Source organism: Bufo gargarizans, chromosome 3 (genome assembly GCF_014858855.1).
Source record: "Bufo gargarizans isolate SCDJY-AF-19 chromosome 3, ASM1485885v1, whole genome shotgun sequence".
Classification (NCBI taxonomy): Eukaryota; Metazoa; Chordata; class Amphibia; order Anura; family Bufonidae; genus Bufo; species Bufo gargarizans.
Window position 1 is genome coordinate 364023338 of NC_058082.1, and position 13692 is coordinate 364037029.

Below are 13692 nucleotides of genomic sequence, written 5' to 3' on the forward strand. Positions count from 1 at the left end.
CGTCCGCGGGCTGTCTTCTGTACAGGTTTACCTATCTTTCCACGGTTTGAGTAAATTCACATGGTAAACCTGCTCCGGCTTTCGCCGCCCTGGCTGGTGTACCTTGTAGTTTACATCTCCAATTTTCTCGAGTACCTCATAGGGCCTCTGCCACCTAGCCAGGAACTTACTGTCCACGGTCGGCACCAGAACCAAAACCCGATCACCCGGGTTAAAGATCTGGACCCGAGCCTGCCGATTATAGACCCGACTCTAGGCTCACTGAGCTGTCTCCATATGCATCTGGGTAACGTACTCAATGACACTTTTATGTGGATTGGGTTGTTGTTTCCATGCCTTTTTAGCCACGTCCAAGAGACTGCGAGGATGTCTGCCATATAGCAGTTCGAAGGGTGAAAACCCAGTAGAGGCCTGGGGTACCTCTCACACTGCGAACATGATATATATATATATATATATATATATATATATATATATTGTGGGTAATTACTCCGGTAGACAGGAGTGCGGGTGCAGTATAGAGGCAGCGCTAACTAGGGTCACCAGGCTCCCTGAGTCCAGCAGTGCCACCGCCAAAGTATCTGCCACCTTCACTTGGCACAGGTGGCTTGTGTCTAAGGTATCAAGGGCACCAGCTGCACACAGTCTCCTGGCACACAACCATTGCCGATAGCCATAGTTGGTGTCCATGCAGAAAATGGGAGCCGGGTCTGCGGGGGGCACGTCCCGAGCAGGCTTTACTGGAACTGGCCGTCGGGTCGAAGGTGGGCTTTCCTGGCTTTAACTGGCCCCCTCCCAAAAGAACCCCCTTGTATATTTTTAGTGGCCTCTAGGGCGTTACCCGGCGATACCTGGCCTACCCAGTGTTGGAGAGTGTGTGGCAAAGCCCTCCAGAAGATGTCAGCCAACAACCGGTCCAGCATAGCAGTGGGGCTCAGTGTCTCTGGCTGTAGCCATTTTTGTAAATGATGCAACAAGTCATAGTACTGGGGTCTGGCAGGTTCAGCCTTGTTAAACTCCCACTGATGCACCCGCTGAGGCCATACCAAAACGTTCACCCCCAGTCTGGCCAATATCTCACCCTTGACGACCTGGTAATCAGCCACTTGGTCCTCGGGCAGATCAAAGAAAACCTGCTGGGGTCCAGACGACCGGAATGGAGCGAGAATCTCAGCCCATTGGTCTCGGGGCAACTTCTCCCGGATGGCGACTTTCTCAAACACTGCCAGGTAGGTCTCAACATCATCAGAGGAACCCATCTTTGGAATGGCGGTCCGAACCACTTTCCTGGCATCAAAAGTGCTCGGGGTTGCTCCTCATGCTTGCAACGACATTACATGTTGTAACAGCAGATAGTTAGTTTCTTGCTGTTTGTTCTCCTCCCGCTGCTGCAGGTTAGCCTCCACAAGGGCTTTCACAACAGCCTCCATCTTGTCAGGGAACTCAGGGCACAGCTTTGCCGACTTAATGTATGACATCCACCGGTGTTTAAGGCAAAACAAAACTTTCCCGGCCCTCAGGCCAGCCTCACTGCACATGCCCGCATCCTCCATCAAATGTGGGGAATTACTCCGGTAGACAAGGGAGCGGGTGCAGTATAGAGGCAAATGGAGTTCAGGTAATGAAGCAAAAGAGCGTTTATTTCACACTTACTCAAACAGAAAAGCAGAACAGTCACTTGGTGTTAGTTCACACACAAAATAACAGATAGCTTCACCTGGCTCCTTTACTGGAATGAGTCCTATCCTGGCCGATCGCACAGCCACATAAAGTTTACTCACAGGATACCAGGCCTCAGCTCCACACACTGCAAAAAACACCCTGACTCACAGTGATTTTCCTTCCTTCTCCTTCCAGCTGAGGTTGCTGCCTGGGAATTTAAATCCCAGCTCCAAAACCTGGTTCTGGAACACGCCCAACTCCTTACCTACTCCCAGTAAAAGCCGGTCTGGATTGGCTTTTCAGCCATACTAAGTATTAAAGGTGTCAACAGCTTCTGCTGTTAACACACAAAATCTGTCTCTTACCTCACCGAGGCCAGAAACCTCGGTGACACGTATCTGCCATCCACTACGGTACCCTGCACCTTACCACAATATATATGTATATGTGTATATATATATATATATATATACACACACATACATTCACACACCTGGTACTTCCCTATACAACTGTTTATTTTTCCGTTTTTTAAGCTGTCAGAAGAACAGAAAAAATAAAAAACAGAAGCCTGTATTTTGAGCATCCATAAAGCCTCTTTCAGACGGTCAGTATTTGATCAGTAATTGTGAGTCAAAACCAGGAGTGCGTCGTAAACAGAGATAAAATGTAATGTAAATATTTGCATCTCTCTGTGTTTTGGACCCACTCCTGCTTTTGTCTTAAAAATACTGATCAAATACTGACAGTGTGAAAAAACCATACGGGTGCTCAAAATACATTTTCTGTTCATCTGACGGATAAGAAGAACGGAATAATAAACAGTGATATCGACATGGACAAATAGGGACAATAGTGGCCCAATAACAGAGTGGGTGGGGATAGGGTCCAACAGCAGTGGCAGGGACAGTAGTGGCCCCATGACAGAGTGGGGATGGGGTGCAGCAGAAGTGACAGTGACAATAGTCACCCCATGACAGAGTGGGGAGAGAAGGCAGCAGCAGTGGCATACAGCACAAGATGGTGGTAGATCACAGTAGTAGCAGGACCCAAAAACATCAGTGTGATAGCATGCCCCAGTGGCATGCATATCCTTTTTAAAATGTAACATGTACATATCAGTAGGCCAAGAAGCCACATTGTAGGAATGGCAGTAGAGGTGGCAGGCGGTTGGAATCAGGCGAGTGGCAGCAACAAAATAGTGGCAGCAGGACATGGCCAGAAGTAACAGCCCATTTAGCAGAATATTCCGGTGTGTCAGCACACTATATAGTATGATCATTAGTGGCAGAATTATCTACTCTGTTTCATCAGGCACCGTCATCTGGAAATCCGAATTGATCCACGCCTGATTTATCTTTGTGAAGGTTAGTCTCTCAATATTTAGGGAGGAAAGGCGAGTTCTCTTAGAGGTAACTATGCCTCCCGTCGCACTGGACACCCGCTCTAATGCCACACTACTGGCTGGGCAGGAAAGCATGCTCATGGCAAACTCTTCCAGTTGCGCCCACCATGGGCATCCGCAGGGCAAGTGCCCCCCATGGGGCCCTGGAAATCTGTGAACTGAGTTCTGCCTCTGCTCTGCAGCTGCTGCACTGCGCAATGCCGCAGAGTGAGGAGCGGTATCTATCAGGAGCATGCACGCGCCCTGATGAATCACCAGCGCGCACGGCAGTATGAAGCTCCGCCCACCTTCCGGGCGGGAAAGACATTGCAGAGTCAGAGCAAGAAGAAGAGCCGCCTGCAGTGTGCCGGACGCTTCAGGACTCCACAACCACAGGCAGCTTGAATAAATGAGCGAGAGCGACACTAACACACAGTGAGTGACTCACAGTCAGTGTCACAGACCAGTCAGTGTCACAGCACTCCCTGAGTGTTAGGTGTGGGGTGACTAGGCAGCATATGAAGGGGCAATACTGCCTGGTATTATATGGACAGCAGATATGGTATCCTCTGGGCAGTATTGTCTATGGTCAATTCATCCTTCACAAGCACCTTCAGTGAGTGACAGTCAGTCATTGTCACAGTGTGACTACTGAGTCACTCCCTGACCCTGAGTGTTAGGTGTGGTGGGGTGAGTCACATAAATATTTATGGATTGAGATATACTGGACATTCATTGTGTATGCTGCTATAATTTTTTTTTGCTGTGAATTTTTTGCTGTGTATTATTGCTGCCACTTTATATTGACCCTATTGCTGCAGATTGTTGTGTTTAACCACGTATACAAGATTTTATCACATATTTTATTACTGATTTTATTGCTTTTATTATTGCTGAATTAAACTGTTGGTATACACTCCAGGAGGTGGTTGTGCGTGTTCATTCTCTTTTTCTTCTTTACATATGACAAAAGCCTGGAAGCGTTCAGGTACAGAACACAACATTTCATTTGTTGGCGACAAAACGCAAATTAACATATTGCTGAATGCTGAGACTATAACAAAGACATTCAAGTGAAATAAGAAGAATTGGTGTTTCCTTTTGTGGTGGCTTCCTATTTTAAAGTTTAGTCCCTGTACACAAACGGGGTTCCGTTCCACCCTCTTATATCTGCAGTTAGGCTTCATACACATGCCCGTTTCAATGTCAATAAAATTATGCCCCCCCTGGAAAAATTTCTGCGGACACCCATGGCGGCCACACTTCAAGTTTGTGTCTGCTCATCATAGACTCCAGACTGATATTGCCGCATATGGAGCTGGTGCTGCTCCTGCTTATTCCCCCCTCCCCGCCCACCACCAGTCATGGCAGTGGAGCGTGAGCGCATAGGGTCCCCCTGGTCAGACCTTCCTGAGGACGGGCAACGAGACCAACTGACTACACAGCATGCCTCTATAGTAGTCCATTTTTGCATCTCCCTCAGAAGGTCTAAAAAAAGGCCCCCATTTTTGACCGGTAGCGAGTGTCTAACAATGTGGATAGCCAGTAGTCATCCCTCTGCCGAATCATGACAATGTGGCTGTCACTACACAAACATGACAGCATGCATTTGACTATTTGCGCAAGGTTACTCGAAGGGCCACTCTGCCTCCATCTCTACTGCATACTGCCACAGTCTGTCAGGGTCATCATGCTCCTGCTGCTCCTCTCCTATCGCTTGGGCAGATAAACCACCTAGTTATATATAAAACTAGCTGAAGGACCCGGCTTCGCTTGGTTATATTTAATCTATTTAATTTAATGTTTGTGTGTGTCGTTAAAAGATATCAACACTATCCATTATAACAGTGACATCTCCAGCACCCCGCCCCCTTAACAGTTACCTCCACAGCCCCAACCCCTTAACACTGACCCCCTCCACAGTGCCCCGTCCCTTAAAATTGGACCTCCACAGCAGCCCACCCCTTTAACTTTGACCTTTACAGCAGCCTTCCCCTTTAACAGTGAGTTTCACAGCACACCACCCCCTTGACAGTGACCTCCACAGGGGCCCGCTCCCTTAACAGTGGCCTTTACAGCAATCTTCCCCTTAACACTGACATCCATAATGGACCATCCCCTTGACTGTGACCTGCACAGCAGCTTGCCCCTAGGGTGGCCAGAGGTCCAGTTTTAGGCCCGACCGTCCGGCTTCAGACTCCCTGTCCTCCATCTGGCGCAGGGCCTGGATGGACACAAGGATGTCCTTTTAAACAGCTCACTCTCAGACAGCAGCACTGTGCTGTCTGAGTGTGAGCTGCAGAAAGAAAGTCACCGTCCCTCCCACCCCTGCAGCTGACAGAAGTTGATTTTTAACGTCATTTTTTTCAATCGCTGTCAGCTGGGGAGTGGGAGGGGGTTTAGCAGGACCTAGAAGTAGATTTTTTTTTTACTTCATTTTTTTCAATCCCAGTCGGCTGAGGAGTGGGAGGGGGTGTGGCCTAACTGGATCAAGGGTGTGGTTTTAGGTTAGTCTTTTGAGGGTGGACAAATTGTGGCAGGGCTCCTTCCTGCAAAAGTGACGCCCCTCTGGGCACCTTACTGGCTCATTTCCATACCAAATAAACTGGATTTTCAGAGGATAAAAACATCTATTGCTGGAACAAAGGCGCATCTTGAAATAAGGTAGTAAGTGCTATTAGGCCATGGCTTTACTTCAATAGCGAGTAACCTGGTGTTAGATTTCCTTTAAAGCTCACCTACAGCAGTGAAGAAAAATGGCTGGGTTGTTATGGAAACCTGGAGAAAACTGTGTATGTGGAGGCTAACGGCCTGCAAGCTTCTATTGGCTGATAAGGGTCATGTGACCAGGCTTCTATTGTTCTAATGCATTTTTTTGGAATATCTCAGGAACAGTACGTCCTAGAGAGCTTAGACCTGGTCTAAAACCTTCCCGGACACCTGATATACCTGTGCGCAAAATTTCATGATTGTAAATCTGATGGTGCGGATTCCTTTAGCGGACATACATGCGGACATACATACATACACACAGACATACACTCAGCTTTATATATTAGATTCCTGGGCGTTTATGTCCTCCTATGGGTGACAATGAGATTGAAGATGTTGGTCAGCCCTCTCTGACGCAGCACAGACAAAATGTTCTACCCATTATCAGTAACTATGGCACCTATCTCTAGTTGGTGAGGAGACAGCCAGTATTCGATTTCTTTATTTTTATTTTTTAAACTTTCTTTATTTGGATGTTACAAACAAGAAGAAAACATCAGTGTGACCACAGTCCATGAAACACATGTCTCATAACATATTTTCCTTATAAAATACATCCATTTTATCCAATTTTCTTTTTCATTTTTGGTGCGGAAAGAAATTTCAAACACATACAAGAGTTCCCCTCCCTGCCCCTTTGAATCCCCAACAGCTTGCTCATGCTGAATTTCTACATTTTTTTAACTGACATAAGAACAATATATATCACAGGTTCCGTTCCTCCCCTCCCCTGGGATTCATCCTGACCTACTGGTATGTATTGAAATATGCATTGTTGCGGTTCAGAAAAGATCTCAACATCCCAAACCTCATGAATATAGTGAATGATCTCCTCCCAAAGGGGTTTTAAGCATGGACAGCTCTATATTCTGTGCAGAAGATCTGCTTTAGGTTGTGAACATTTAGGACACTGTCTAAGGTAATACACCGAGGCAACGGTATAACAGAGGTTATATGCAAACGTAGCCTTGTGCATAATTCTGAGTTGCGACTCGCGCCATTGTTCGCTTGGAATTGCTCTTCTAATGTATTCAAGTCCTTCGCTAATTTTGAGGGTCAAATCTGGATCTTTAAGTTCTTTCTCCCAGTGAATAAATACCCCATTAACTAGACCTATGGTACTGGTATTTTGAATGTAGCAATATAATTCCGAGAACGATATCAATCCCTTGTCTTTACCAAGCAGTGCTCTAAACCAGGTCAATCTATCCGTTTCTCCTAAGGTAGTCGATTGAGCTTTACAATAGGATTTCAGTTGATGATATGGTATATAATGAGAGGTTGCTAAATGATAGTTCGCTGTGAAGTCTTCCCCAGTCAATATACTCTGATCCGATATGTTTAACATATCTCTTAATCTGTTTATACCTTTTTCCCTCCATTCAGCATACATCTTGTTATATCTACTTTGGGGAAAAGCTGGCAATGACCACAAAGGCATCTGAGGTGATAAATATATGGGGAGCTTGTAAAACTTCCGTATTACCTTCCAGGCCATGATCGTATCTCTGAGTAATATTGAACTCTTGATTTCAGTAGGGATATTTTTTAATCTAGTGTGAAGCAGGGCCGTTAGTTCCCATGGTTGCGCCAGTTCTTGCTCTATCTGCCCAGCCGAAAAGGTATCCCACATCCAATCTCTAACATGCCGAAATAACGCAGCCAGGTTATACTGCCTAATATCCAGCATTTGTAGACCCACCCTCCCCCCTCCCATTTCAACAGACATAGTTTCCTATAGGCTATGCAGGGCCTTTTCTTGTTCCATAGAAAAGATGTAAAAGCTGATTGTAGCTTCATTACTTCTACACATTTCAACAACATTGGGATCGTCTGTAAATGATATAGGAAAAAGTATCATTTTTATCAAACAAGCTCTCCCACATAATGTTAACAGTAGGTCTTTCCATTCATCTAGTTCCTTCACAATTTTGTTTATAAGCGGAGGGTAATTTAGTGAATAAACTTAGGCTGAGGTTTTACTAATTTTAATCTCTAGGTACGTTATATATTCCTTTCATACTTCCACTTCCAATTGGGATGCAGGAGGAATCCCCAGATTTCCCAAGAAACATCGGATTGTATGAGATATAAAGCCAGTGGTTCCAGGCCTAGATCAAAAAGCAGGGGGTGACAAAGGGCGTCCCTGCCTCGTCCCTTTGTTAAGAACTATGGTACTAGACAGATATCCGGGAATATGTAACTGTGCCTGCAGATTCGCATAGAGAGCTGATAAATAGGTTTGAAATGCCCCCATATTCCTACTGCATTCAGCACTTCCGCTAACCATTGCCAGCTAACATTATCAAATGCCTTTTCGGCATCAATTGCTAAAAAAAGCGCTGGAGAAGTACCTACAGTTTTCCCCTTTTGGCCATCCTGAGACGCTAATACTTTTCTGATGTTTGTGACCGCAGAACGACCTTTAATAAAGCCTAGCTGATGATTACCAATCAGATTTGGCATAAAAGTAGCCAATCTGTTCGCCAGTATTTTTTAGATTAACTTTACGTCTTGGTTGTTTAAAGATATCAGCCTAAATGGATCAGGGTGGGTTATGTCTTTACCTTGTTTCGGGATAAACTTTATATATGCTATATTACCTGAGGGCGGCAATCTCTCCCCTTGCAAGATAGCATTAAATAGAGCGGCAAGTGAAGATGCAAACTCCTCTACTAAAGCCTTATAAAATTCAGCCGGGTATCTTTCTGGACCTGGGGATTTTCCGTTTTGGAGAGATTTTATCGTCGATAGTATCGCTGCCTCAGTTAGTGTTTTTTTATGCATATGCATTCTTAAGTTCAGATTTCACCAAAGCCTAAAGGCAATTATAAAAGAAAGGGGATTCCTCTACCACAGTCTTCTCAATATACTCGTCACATAGTTTCTTCTCATAATCAAGGGGCAAAGAAATCCTGTACAGAGGACACCATTTTTCATTTTAGCTGCAGCTTTCTTAGGACTAACCTGTAACAGATGTGACGCCATAAGATTTATACAAGACTCAGCCCAAATGCCACTCACCACCACCACCCCATATAGGTGTACCATGGCAGGGATAGAACCCAAATCCTCTGGGGTCTCAGATTTCTTTTCTTTAATGGAGAGTGATGATAATCCAGCAACTCCACTGCTGTACCCACACTCTTATAGCACAGGAGGCTGAGGCAGCAGTAGACTGCCTTTTTATGCAGGTTTCTTGTGTATTGGGGGTGGATTTTCTCTTGTGGTGCAGTTGAAGGGAAAAATAGTGGTATGTGAACATGCCCTAAGACAGTGGTGGTGAACCGGTGGCACTCAGAGCATTCTCTGTGGGCACCCATGCCCTGGAAAAAGCCTGTGTTCCAATATGCCTTAGACTGTTCCTGCCATTCATCAGCGCAGGGCGCACTATGAACGGCACAGGCAGCATATTGAATGCAGGCAGGCTATTACAACTAAATAATAAAGTACATGAAGATAACTATATTGGACTGTAGTATTTAGGTTAAATTGGCATGTTGGCACTTTGCGATAAATAACTGGATTTTTGTAAATCCTTTTCTCGTAGGATGCATTGGGGGAACACAGCACCATGGGTATATGCCCGGCTAACACAAGTAAAAAGTAGAAAAAAGAGTTGGCTCCTACTATCTGGGCTATACCCATTGCAGATGCAGGAGCAAACCAGTAGGTAGAAAAGCAGTAGTAGCACAAGATAGAACTGTAAGCCAACAAGTCCTAAACCAGAGAGGTCATCAGAAAAAAACTTAGCCACAAAGCATGGGATCTGTGTACCCCAATGAATCCTACAAGAAAAGGATTTTACGGCGAGTGCAAAAATCCAGTTCTCTTCAATGCATTGGGGACACAACACCATGGGACGTCCTAAAGCTGTCCACAAGGGAGGGCAGAAAAACAGCCATGCAACGCAACTAACTCACAGCTGCTTGAAGAACCCTGCGATCCAAACTGGCATCAGCAAAAGCCACGGAGTAGATGTGATAAAATTTGGAAACATATGGACAGAGACCCAGGTGGCGGTCTTGCAGACCTGGCAAGCTGAGGCCTGATTTCTAACCACCCAAGAGAGCTAGAGGGAACGGCTTGTGAAGGCGAACCACTGCATCTCGGAGACAAAGGCAAGTATATAAGGTCATGCCCCGACCGCCCTAATGGAATGAGCAGTCAACCGAAAGGGAGAAACACAACCCTTCGCAACAGAGGCCTCCTTAACTGCCAACCTAATCCAACAGGATATGGTGGCCTTGGAAGCTGGCAGGCCCTTGCGAGGTCCCTCAGGGACCACAAAGAGGGAGTCCAACTGGCGGAAGGGCTCAGTCAACCCAAGATAGAAGCTAAGAGCCCTAACATCCAAACGGTGAAGAGAACGCTCCCTAGGATGAGAGGGGTTAGGACAGAAAAACAATCTCCTCATTAATGTGGAATAAGGACCTTACCTTAGGGAGGAATGCAGGGACTGGACGTAGAACCACTTTATCCTGATGAAACACCAAGAAAGGGGATCTGCAAGAAAGCGCAGCAAGTTCAGAAACTGCAAATAGAAGTAATTGCCACAAGAAAGACTACCTTAAACGAGATAAGGGAAAGAAATATCCTGTAAAGGCTCAAAAAAGGAGAGGCCTGAAGAGCGTCCAGGACAATGTTCAAGTCCCACAGTTCCACAGGAGGACAAAAAGGCAGAACACTGTGAGCAACCCCCTGCAGAAAGGTTCTCACTTGGCGGTGAGAAGCCAGTGGTTTCTGAAAAAGAACAGATAGGGCCAAAATCTGACCCTTGTAAGAAGCCAGCTGAAGGCCCTTGTCAAAGCCCACCTGGAGGAAAGACAAGACTCTGGGAACAGAAAGGTAGAGGGTGAAACTGAGCAGCCTCACCAGGAAAAATAAGTCTTCCAGGTACAAATGAATTCTGGAAGACTGGGGCTTGCGTGCGTGGAGCATAGTCTGGATAACAGACTCCAACCGCAGAACCGCGGCCTTAGCCACGCGGTTAAACGCAGCTGATGTAAACTCGGGTGGAGTAGCAGACCTTGGGAAAGGAGGTCAGGATGTAGAGGGAGATGCCACGGCACGTCTGCGAGTTGGAAAAGAAGATCTGCATACCATGCATGGCGGGGCCAGTCCAGGGCCACCAGAGAACCCTGGGAAGGAGTGGAATTGGAGGAAAGGTACACGAGACTGAACTGGGACCAAGGAAGGACCAGAGCATCTAAGGCAAGCGCCTGAGGGTCCCAGGACCTCACGAAGTAACGCAGTACCTGATGGTTGAGACGGGAGGCGAAAAAGGTCTATGTCCGGCATGCCCCAACATTGATACAGACGAAGAAACACGTCTGGGTGAAGAGACCACTCTCCCGGGTTGGGGCTTTGGCGACTGAGTGAGCCTGCTGCCCAACTGTCAACCCCAGGAATGTGGACTGCAGAGAGGACCGGAACAAAGGACTCTGCCCACTGAAGTATGTATGAAGCCTCTTCCATGACCCTCACACTTCTGGTGCCCCCCTGATGATTCAAGTACACCACTGCAGTGGAGTTTTCAGTCGGAAGACCAGAGAGAAGGTGTGTCCAATGAGAGAGACAGAAAGCTCACCCTGAGCTCCAGAATATTGATGTGCGGGGAGGATTCTGCTGCTGACTACAGGCCATGAGCAGAGAGGGACCGGAAGATGGCTCCCCATCAAGTCAGGCTGGTGTCTGTGGAGATCACCTGCCAATGAGGGGGAAGAAAGGACTTGCACGTCCGAAGAGGTAGAGGGAACGGCTTGTGAAGGCAAACCACTGCATCTCGGAGAGCCGCCACTCGACAAAGGCAAGTATCTATGGTCATGCCAAGGAAATCCATTCTCTGATGGGGAACCAGGGAGGACTTGGGATAGTTGACCAACCACCCAAACTGAGACAGGACAGAGGGTGATCCAGAGGCTGGCCAGGTTGTCCTCCAGAGATGGAGCCTTCACCAACAGGTCGTCCAGGTAGGGAATCTGTGAAGGAGAGCGATAAGAGGGGCCAAGATCTTCGTGAAGACCCTCAGGGCGGACGCCAAGCTGAAGGGCAGAGCCACAAAAACTGGAAATGCAGAGAACCCACTGTGAAGCGAAGGAACCGCTTATGGGCCACTACAATGGGAATATGGGAGGTATGCATTCTGTATGTCGATGGATGATAAAAATACGCCCTTAAGGGAGGCAATCACAGACCTGAGCGACTCCATGCGGAAGTGCCAGGTCCAAGCAAGGCGGTTGAGCGCCTTCATATCCAGATTAGGGTGGAGGGAGCGGTCCTTATTGGCTACCGTAAAAAAAAATAAAAAAATGATTTGAATAAAATCCCTGGAAGCGTTCCAAATCAGGAACTGGAACGATCACACCGAGGGATTAAATGGCCCAGAAAAAATCTGCCACCTTTGCGGGAGACGCGACATGAAAAACAGACCCGAAGGAAGAGTGGAAAACTCTATCCTGTACCCAGAGGAAATTATCTCCAGGACCCACGAGTCGTCCACAGTTGCACGCCACGACTCCTGGAAGTCGAGCAAGCGGTCCCCCACATGTGGTAAAGTGCAGTCATACAGAAGAGGTTTTTGCAGACTGGAGCTTTGAGGGCTTGGGGCGAGAATGCCAGGCAGGTCTGGCCTTGAAGAAAGGCTCCCCCGACTTCTTGTCCGAGCGGGAGGAAGAGTCCCAAAAGGAGCGAAAGTTTTTGGACCTTGAAGTCGCCAAGGGAGGGAGATGGTGGTTCTGGGGGGAGGAGGGAGCTTTTACCTCCCGTGACCTCTGAAATAAGCTCCACCAGGAGTTTCCCAAACAGCTTTTCACCCTGAAAAGGGAGAGAGATCAGTGCCTTTTTGGAAGCAACATCTGCCGCCCATGAACGGAGCCAGACCATACGGTGGATGGCCGCAGAGTTAGCAGCCGCCCTGCTAGACTGGCGAGCCAATTCCAGGGAGACATCACATAGGTACCGGGAAGCCTGGAGAAGCTGAGAGGCAAGAATGGAAACCTCACCTGGAGCAGAATCAGGCAGCAAACTGATGAGCTGCTTGGCCCAGACCACGCAGGCTTTGGCAACCCAGGAGGCGGCAAAAGCAGGCTGAACAGAGGAGCCTGCCGCTACAAAAACGGCCTTAGCCAAGGAGTCCTTCTTGTCAGCAGGATCTGACAAGTAAGCCGCATCAGCCAAGGGAAGGGTGGTGGCCTTGGCCAAAAGGACCACCTGAGAATCAACCAGAGGTGGGACTGACTAGAGGTTCACGGATTCTGCACTGAAGGGAAACAGAGCGTCCAAACCCTTAGAGATCTGCAGGCGCTTATCAGACTGACACCACTCCTTGTCCAGGAGTGCATCGGGGTCCGGGTGGTTAGGAAAAACCAACACAGAACGCTTGGAACAGCGGAAGGACACAGGATCCTGAAAAGATGAGGGAGTACCCACCTGCACATGGAGAGTGTCTCTAACCGCCTTAATGAGGTCCTGCATGGCCGCAGATAAAGTAGATCTGCTCTGATACAGAATCTGAGTCAGAGGTGTCCCCAGGAGCGGCAGAAGATGAGACTTTGCCTGCCTTAGACTTGTCCAGTGAGTGACCAGAGAACGCTGAGAATGAGCGGAACACGGCTGAGATCACTTGGTCTTTTACAGAACCTGGTGTCAGAGAGGGGGCGAGGCCCTTCAGCAACATGGTCCCTGTGAGGGGCAGAGACTGCCGCAATTTGAGCAGGCAAGTGGTCCAGCGACTGTACCATGGACCGGGACAGGCTGGCAAGGTCACCTATGGCCTGGGACAGTGAGGCAGCCCAATCAGAAGGGACCACCGCCGCAGGGGTGGGGGGGGGGCCAGGGTGTCAGTAGGGGGCATGGGAGCAACGCACTGCACA